The sequence below is a fragment of the Myotis lucifugus genome, unplaced genomic scaffold, assembly GCF_000147115.1.
Source record: "Myotis lucifugus unplaced genomic scaffold, Myoluc2.0 scaffold_86, whole genome shotgun sequence".
Taxonomy (NCBI): Eukaryota; Metazoa; Chordata; class Mammalia; order Chiroptera; family Vespertilionidae; genus Myotis; species Myotis lucifugus.
In genome coordinates this window covers 47,846-57,254 of record NW_005871134.1, presented here as the reverse complement: position 1 = coordinate 57,254, position 9,409 = coordinate 47,846, and positions in this window count along the sequence as shown.

The window sequence follows — 9,409 nt, the reverse complement described above, 5'->3', positions numbered from 1 at the left end:
CTGTGAGTTCAGAGCTCAGTCTCCTCACCCAGTAAGTTCAGGCTATTGACTGTGGGCGGAGAAGGCCTCGGGTGATGCTGGGGGTTAGGGCGGAACCGTGACAGGGAGGCCGCTGGGGCGGTTGCTTCACCTCTATTAGTTTTGGCTCCGGACTGGAGGTTCACACAGTTCTCCGGGCTGGCCCGAAGGCTCTGACTGTACACACCACACCCGGCCCTCTGCTCACACCTCTAGGCCTCGCAGACATACTTCCCTGGCCCTCCTCTTCCCCCCACACCTCTCCAGGTCGAGGGGGAGCCCCGTTGTTTCTGGACATTAAGACCAGGCTGAGCCCCACTGTGGCTGAGCTAGGGCAGGAGGGCTCGGCAGAGGGGAGAAGGAACAGACCAGGGTCCCAGGCCATGTGGCCGTGGGGCAGTCTGGACCCCTTGTAGAGCCTCAGTTTCCCCTATTGGCAGTGGGGGTGCACTCAGGGGCATCCAGGGCCCTTCCGGCACTGTTTCCCTGGTATGGTGGAGACCGGGGCTGAAGCAGGGAGGACTGGGGAAGGGCCAAACTAGATGTTCCCTAGTTGGAGTCTCACGCATCTCTGCAGGCAAAGCTGGTCCCCAGGACCCAGAGGTCTGCAGATGGAGTCCCTGGAACAGGACAGGGGGCGGGAGACCTCGGGGTCCCCAGGGGCAGCTTGGGGGAGGCCGTGTCCGGTCCAGCAGAGGCTCCCCTCTCTGCTGCCCAGTCCGAGGGCCAGGATGACCTGTGATTCCAGAAGACTGTGCTGTGGGCCCCGCAGGCAGTACTGCCATCTGCTCTGAGGGCTGGACCGGTGGGGGCCACCTCGGCCAGGATGTGGGATGATAGGGTTGTTAGGAAAGGTTCTGCCCCTGGCGCAGCACTTGCTAACTGTGACTTGAAGCAGTGACATGACCTCCTCAGGTTTCTGTTTTGGCGTCTGAACTGGGAAGAAAGCTCCTGTACCTCGTGGAGCTGCTGAGAGGCTTAAATGAGATGATGTGTGTGTCGTGCTCAGCTGGGGGCCTGGCGTGGTCCGTGCTCTCAAATGGTGGCTGTCACTCCAGCATCCAGACTGGGCCTCTACTGTCTGGGGTGTGGGGAAGATGGGTGGCTGGGAGCAAGTTGGTGTGTGTGGGGGGGGGCAGGAGAAGTAGGGGCTCCCCAGAAATCATGGGAGAAAGCTCTCCCTTTCACCTTGAGGGATCTGTTGCCTCATGAACCCCTTCCTGTTCCAGCTCCAGGCCTGACCTTCTCCCCCCCGCCCCCCCAGTTGAGAGGATATCTGGTCCTGCTCACAGCACCTGCAAGGCGCCCGGGGACAGGGAGACAGCCCCAGGTGCCAGGGACAGTGTAGTCTTAGCCTCAATGTTGGAGCCTCAGTTTGTCGCCCTGTCAGATCTGCCTAATTCAGGTGGGGATGAATCGGATGAGGTGATGGAAGTGAAATGGGTGCACAGGTAGGGGATTCGGATCTGAGAGAAAGGGAGGCCCAGGGGGAAGGCCTCAGATACCGTCTCTGTTTATTTTATTTTATAAATATACTAGAGGCCCGATGCATGAAATTCATGCAAGGGGCTCGGCCCTCGCAGCCACAGCGGCTTGCCTTGGCCCTCTCAGCCCTGGCTTTGTCCAGAAGGTCATCTAGAAGGACGTCTGGAAGGTTGTTTGGCTGTCTGGTCTAATTACCATATTATGGTTTTATTATTACAGATTTTTATTGATTTCAGAGAGGAAGGAAGAGAGAGAAGCATCAATGATGAGAGAATCATTGATTGGCTGCCTCCTGCACACTCCACACTGGGGATCGAGCCTGCAACCTAGGCATGTGCCCTGACCAGGAATCAAACTGTGACCTCCTGGTTCATAGGTCAAAGTTCAACCACTGATCCACGCTGGCCGGGAGATACCATCTCTGTTTAGTTGAGGACACTGAGCCACAGAGGGGGACAGTGAGATGCCACTGCCACCAAGTGACAGGTTGAGGCCCAAGCCGGATGCTGAGCTCAGCCCCCCGCAGGCCCCCAGGAGCAAGCGGTGTGGCCACCCTCTCATTTGATGCCTCACCTTTCAGATGGGTCATCTGAGAACTGCCTAACAGAGCCCAGCACAGCAGCAGCATAACTGGGGGTCAGCCCTGGCAGACCCCCCCCATTCCATCCAAGCCACATAGCTCTGCCATGGGGCCACCCAGCGCCTGAACCAATTGGGGGTTCCAGAATCAGCCAGGGGCTCCCATTCCCTCCGGCTGTATCCTCAGCAAGCTCCTCTCCTCTCCTTGCCTGGAGGAAAGTCAGGCTGTGTTTCGAGAGAGCAAGCGATGGACAGTCCTGCAGCCTGCTGGGCTTCGGCCTTCTCAGCCCCGCATTCCTTCCAGGGCCCCTTCTGCTCCCCCTTGGCCCCGGGGCCCCCGCCAGCCTCTGTGGTCCTTTGTGAAAGTTAGAGAAAGGTGCTCTGTCTGGGCAGAGGCCGCCCATGCCAGGACTTTACCACCCAGTCACCCCTCCGCTGGATTCCTTGTGCAGTGAACACCCTGCACTACTGGGCCCTCCAGGTCCCTGTGCTCTCCCCTCTGAGCTGGGCCCACTCTATCCTGGGGGTTCCCACCGCGTGGCCGGCAGGGGCACTCCTTTTCCTCCCTCACTCTGGTTCCCTTGAATTTCCTCCAGATCCTCCAAACCAGCCTCAGCTTCCAACCCTGCCACCCAGTCGCCACCAGGCTCTGTCAGACAGGGGGTGAGTCCACCCGCCTCCTCTGGCCCGGCCAGGGGGCCCGCTGACCCCCTGCTTCAGCTGTGTCTGACAGCCGGAGGCCCCGTTGGGAAGGAGCTCTGAATCACCGGCCTTAGGAAGAACGTGGAGCACAGAGTGAAATGCTTGGGCACCACCGGCATTTATGGTTTCCTTTCCCTTCTTCTGGGAACAGCCACTCTCTGTGGGCTGACTCTTCCAGCCTTAAAGTGGTGGGTGCAGGACCGAGACCTGACTGGTCGGAGCACCTCCGGCCTCTGGCTACGGGGACGCCCATGAAGTCACTCCAGGACTTCGCTCGGGTTTCCCGTGAAGCTGTTGGTGAGCTGTGAGCTCGGAGCTGCAGAGGCTTCTGCGTGGAGCGAATCTTCTGAGAATCTTCGAAGGCAAAGCAAAGGGAAGCAGAAGTCAAGAGACTGATGACCTCCTTTGAGGTTCTGGATCCAGTCATGCCTGAGTTATTAAAGTCATTGACATTTTTAGTTAAAAAAGAAAAAAAATGATCAGCTCAGAGGCTCGTCCTGTGTCAGGATGCTCCGTGGGCCCTGGCGTGGGCCCATGCCCGTGTCTGGATCGTCTAGACATCTCCAGCTTAACTCCTGGTTGTGGCTTCAGACTCCAACTCGAAGGAGCACCAGAGCGCCCTCTCCTCCACTGGTGGCTCAGCAGCCCTGGCCTCTCCTTCTTTGAAGGTCTCTAGCTTCCTGATGGAGACAGAAAGGCTGTCCACACCAGCTGCTGTGCAGACCTAGTCCTGTAACTCCCCGCTGGGAATCTTTTCTTTGAGCCCCATCACCCACAGAACAAAGTCAGCGCTCCTTTACCCACCCCCACGGGCCTCACAGCCCAGCCCTGTCTTCACCTCCAGCCTCACCCACACTCTCCCTTCCTCACCTCTCTGGACAGACAGGATCCTTTGATTCCTAGAAGGCACCAAGGGGCTTCAAGCCTCCGAGGACTTGCCTCAGTGCTCCCTGCTCTAGAAATGAGTGACAAGCCTGTCCCATGGCACAACCATTTACACATAATGTTCGTAACCATTAGCTCATTTGAAACTTACCAGTCCTGTGAGGGCACCTGCATAGTAGGGTTTTTATGTCTATGCCAGTTACTTTGACATCTATTAACGTACTCTCTTATAGATACTAGGTAATGGTAGGATGGCTACAATGGATGAATGAATGAATGGATGGATGGATATGATGGGTAGATGAGTGAATGGATGGATGAGTACAATGGGTAGATGGGTGAATGGATGAATGGGTTGATGGCTAGATGGGTGAATGGAGGGATGCCTTGATGGGTAGAAGGGACTGGATCTAACTGTCCCCCTCCAGACGCTCCCCCAGGTTGGATGCAAACCTGTGCCTGTCTGTATATACATGCTTAGCTGTGTGTCTATATGTATCCGTGTGTGTCTCTGTGTGTGTATCCATGTGTATTGGTTTGTGTCCCATTTGTACGTCTGTGTCCGGGTGTATCCATGTGTGTCTGTGTGTGTAATCAATCATACCTGCCCCACAGGGATGTTAGAAGGCTTAAACAAGTTAACACTCGTAAAAGTTTTGGTGCAGTGCCTGGCACTTCCTATGTTCTCTATAGATATCAGGGGCTACTATGAAGGGGAGGTTGTAATGATTAAGAGCTGACTCTGGAGTCAGGCTGCCTGGGTCACTAAGTGCCAGCTGTGATCAGGCTGTGAGTTGCTGTGGGTCTGGATCCGCCTGTGTTGGGTCCTCAGTGGTAACATGTCTATGCACCCTGGTCAGCTGCCCCGCCCTCTCCCTCTCCCTCTCCCCTCAGCAGCAAGGCTTTGCCCCTCAAGGGGCTCCACTCAACAGACAGGACCCTTCTTGGTCCACAGGGAATGTGCGTTAACTTCCTGTCATCCACACTCACTTCCTTTTGTTCCCATTCTTGCTCCTGTCCTTCTCCTGGCAGGTACCATAGAAGAGACTTCCTACATCCCGTCGCTGGGCCCCACTGCCTACCCTTCCCTCCTTTTGGCCCCTTCTCCACCCAGCACCCCCTCTTTTGTGCCCACCTCCTCCATCGCCATGGAAACACATTCACATCGCTCCCCCATCCCGCCCCTTCCCTTCAGGCAGGGTGTCTGAGGCGGGTGTGTTTCAGGGACCCCAGAGCTGAGGCAAGCTCCTCCTGGGACAAAGCCACCCGCTTCCTCCTCCTCATTCCAACATTTTCCAGAAAGAACCCTTGGCAGGGAGCAGGAGCAGTGGGTGGTGGAGAAGGGGGTCCTGAGGGGTAGGCTGACCTCAGCAGAACTTTCCTGATGATGGAGAAAGGGCTCACACCAGTACTTTTTTGTTATTGTTCTTTCTGTTTTGATCTCTAACACATTGTTCTCTCACTGCAGCTGTGGGTAGCACATGGCAGGCAATTGGGGGTGGGGTGGGGGCAGGAGGGGCCCCATCAACCCAGATGGGCCATTGGAGCACTAGGACCGGAGGGATCCTGACTTGGGAGGTTAGGGTTCCAGGGTGCTCTTGGGGCCACCTTGGGCTAGGCTCTCCTCCATTCCAGGCCTCCGTTTCTCCTTCTGAGCAAGGAGAGGATTTGGACAACCTGAACCTGAGCCCCACGGCCCTTCCAGGCCTCACATCCCAGACCTGAGCAGTGTGTGAGGAGCAGGTCTGCATTCGAGCTCCTCTCAGCCACCGGCTGGTTGTGTGGTGCTGGGTGACTCTCAGCCTCTGTTTCCTCAGTTTCCCTTTCATTGTGAACAGGCTGGTCTTGGTCATCTAAGGGCTTCCATGGGTCCTTCCATTGTTTCCAGTGTCCCCTGGATTGGGAATCTTGACCTCTTTCCCTTAGGGTGCCCATCCAACAGTTGGGAGCAGGAATGAGAGGTGGGAAATGGGGAGGGAGAAGACGGGGGAGGCAGGCCTCTGGGCCTGGAGATCGGGCCCTGGACTCGGTCCCCAGCCAGGCCACTTCAGAGACAGCCACCCTCCCTGTGTCGCATACAGGGCCCCCTTTACATCCATTGTCACAGAATTCCTGTGAGCTGGCTGGCCAGGGGGCCCAGGTTATGGGCAGAAAGTCCAAGACCCCGGGGCAGGAAGGGACCTGCCCAGATTCACACAGCTGGTTAGTGGCTAAGATGGAGCTCTGGGGTGAGGCCTATAGGAACTCCATGGCTTGGCACCCTGTCACTGACCACAGGATGGCCAACGAGTCCCACCCCTTCATGGTGCCGAACGGGACCCTGAGGCCCAGAACAGTGCAGGGCTGTGCCTTCTCCTCATTCCCTTTAGTCGCAGTGGCTATGACGATTCAGAAAGCCCGGACACTCCTGCTAGCAGCCTGCGTGCTGCCTAAAATCCCACCATCAGATCCCCGTATTTGGGCAAAGCGTGTGTCCTGAGGCCCATGTGCCGAGAAGGGCAGAAAGACAAGAATTGCAGGCATGTGGTGTCCTCGGTCTTCCAGAGCAGCAGGGAGGGAGGGAGCCCAGGGATCAGTGAGGGGCGGGGGCCCAGAAGGGGTGAGGCACTTTCCTGGGTCCCACAGAGGTTAGCTCAGTCTGGCAGCCAACCCAGACCCTGCTCCCCAACCCTAGTTGCCCCTCCTCTGTCCCTGCCCCCAGGCCCCTACTTATATGTATGGTACTGGAAGGGGGCAGGCCTGGAGTGACAGGCCCAGCCGCTCTAACTGGGACAGCGGGTGGGGCTGGGAATACCTACCCCTCACCCAGGTCACCCTCCGAGAGGGTGCTGCAGGCCTCAGCGGATTAATGGTGCGGAGGCCACTCATTTCCTCTGGCCGGGAGATAGGCCCCACCACACAGCCCCCCATTGTTGGCCACCCTTATCTCAGGAAGTTCCGCCTGCCCCATCCGGAGGAGGCAGCCGGCCCCCCACGCCCCCGGCCTCACTTTCCTTTGCCTCTTGGAGGCTGGAGAGCTTGGCAGGCCTGGATCACGGATCACGTGGGTGTTGATGCGTGTCTCCCACACGTGAGAAGTCTGGGCACCAAGGGGGGTCCTGGAGAGGTCAAGGAGGAACTGGAAGGGGGTCCTGGAGAGGTCAAGGAGGAACTGGAAGGGGGTCCTGGAGAGGTCAAGGAAGGAATTGAGACAGGGAGGGTAGGAGAAAGTGGAGGGAGGAAGCCCAGCGCACAGGGAGCCACTGGCATAGGGCGGGGTGGGGGTGGGGGGGACTCCTCTGCTGTGAACCTGCCTTAGAGAGAGCACGCAGCCCCTGTGCCCGAAGGCCTCCTCCAGGTGCTGGCACCCACTCTAAGATGCAGCATGGACAGTAAGTAACTCCTCCAGGAAGCCTTCTCTGTCCCCCCACTAGTCAGGGTCCCTACCCAGGCTCCCCCAGCCCCTGTGCTTCACCCCACCTCCCAGAGCCCTGAGCACCCGGTGTGGATGCAGGTCTCTTAGGCTGGACAAGCTTTGATGGTGGAGACCCCCATGTCTCCAGGACTTGCCCCGCCCCCACCCTCTTCCGCCAGCCGAAGAGCTGGACCCACGAGGGGCTGCAGGCTCTCTAGGTCCCCTCCCCACAGGCTTGCATCCCCCATCAGCCCACCTGCCCTCCCACCACCACACTGTTGGCCAAGCATGTCCCTCCACCTGGGATGCTCTTTCCGTGCTCCCCCCCCCCCGGCAAAAGCCCAGCCACTCACTCAGGACTGCTCAGGGCCACCCTCCTGGGAGCCCTTCTGAGCCCACGACTGATGCCTGGGACTTCAGCCAACACCTGTCTCCTTTTCTGACAAGAACAGCTCTACTCAGTAAATTGTTTAATTAAAGGTTCCACAGCTTTAGAAAAGTTTAGAACAACTGGATTCACCCATCTTCATCCTCAGCCCTTAACCCTCTCAGGAAAGACCACTCAACTGGTATTTCATGAGAAGTCTAGAGAACTTGGGCATCTGGGCATCAGAGAGGAACAGGTCCCTTCATTTTACTAAAGGCTTTCAATACCTTAACCCAAAGAAGTGACGTAATGGAGGTAATCCAGGCAGTGCGAGAGAGTGGTAAAATGGTGATATTTGGGGACAAAGGGTCTACCCCTTTGGGGATACTGTTTATATCCTCAGTCACTGAGGCAGCAGTATCTCTCCCCCTCCCCCCAGTGTCACCCCCTCCCCTCTAAGCAGGAGGTGGGAGAGAAGGCAAGGCTGGCTGAAGGCAACAAGACAGCCTGGTGCCCAGGCCTGACTTGACAATGGGAGTGTAGTACCAGCCTGCTCCAGGCTCTGGCTGCTAAAGGTCAGGCCTCACGTCTCCGTCTTCATTTTAGGTGGAAGGAAGTGGTAGCTACTTAGCCACATGTACCCAAAGGCATTATTTGAAAGTCAGGAGGTCAGTGAGGTGGCCATTGGCATAGCCCAGGGGAGAGATGGTGTGGCCTAGGCTGGGTAGTGGGGGGGGGGGGCAGGGAGGGAGGGTGACATCTGTCATGATCTCCCATGACCCCTCCCCTACAGAGGAGAAAACCAAGGTCATCCAGCAGCAAATCAGGGCTGTAGCGAGGCCCTGAGGCAAGTCAGAAGCTCTGTCCTCAGCCCGTTAGCTGGGCCTTTGTGTCTGAGACCTTCTGCCCAGGTTGTCCTGACTTCATAGGATGCCCCCTCACGTGCAGGTTGGTAGGACAGCAAAGTCTGTGGGGCTCCAGGTCTGACCCACCTCCAGTCCCTCCCTGCCTGGCTCCAGAAAGTCTGGACCCCTGGGAAGGAGCATCCCTGGCCTGGGCTGGCCAGCTGGAGAGGCCTGGCCTGTCAGGGCCTCTGTAGGCTGAGGCACCGGGAAGATTGAAGCCCTCAACACCAAGCTCTCATGTGCTGAAGCCATGGTGGGACCAGAAGGAACCTTGGTGGTCATCTGGGGCATCAGAGAGGAAAAGGTCCCAGAGAGGGCCATGTCTTGCCCCAGGACACACAATGGACAGACAACTCTGTAAAGGATACAGTTTGCATACCCATCCTCACCCTGACTTCTCTGCAGGGTTGTGAGGGAGGCAGGGATCATGATCCCCATGTTACAAAGAGAGAACTGACGTTCAGAGAGAGGCAGGGAGCTGTGCAGTGACACGGTGACACAGGCTGTATGTGAATCCAGGTCTGTCTTATTTTTTATTCCAAAGTATTTTCTAGTTCCCAGTCTCTCTCTTATTCAGTGATTGCTGATCAATCAGCAAACTTTCCCCAAGCACCTAGCAGTTGGGCACATTTCCCAGAGAGCAATTGGCCACACTCTGCCCTCATGGAGCTCCTTATTTGGAGTAGCCAAGGAACAAGTGCATGTGATGGAGAGCATATACAAGAGGGAGGAGATGGAGGGGACTGTGGGTGGGAGCAGTCAAGGAAGACTTCCTGCAGGAGGTGGCATTTCCGGAATGGTTTGAATGAGGGGAACTATAGAAGGAGTCCATAAGGTATGAATGAGGAAAAGGCTGAAGGGAGGAAGAGAATGAACTAGAGTGACAGCACATATGCCTCATAGCGGGTGAGGGAAACATTTTGTCAAAGGCTGGAGTATGGTGGAAAGAGCTCTTGATGCTAGATCAGACAGACCCAGATACTAAGAAAATCCCAGCCCCTGGCCCTGGGTCTGGCATCAGGAGTCAGTTGAATAAATAAATGACCCTGATTTCAACAGATGACTAGATAAGTC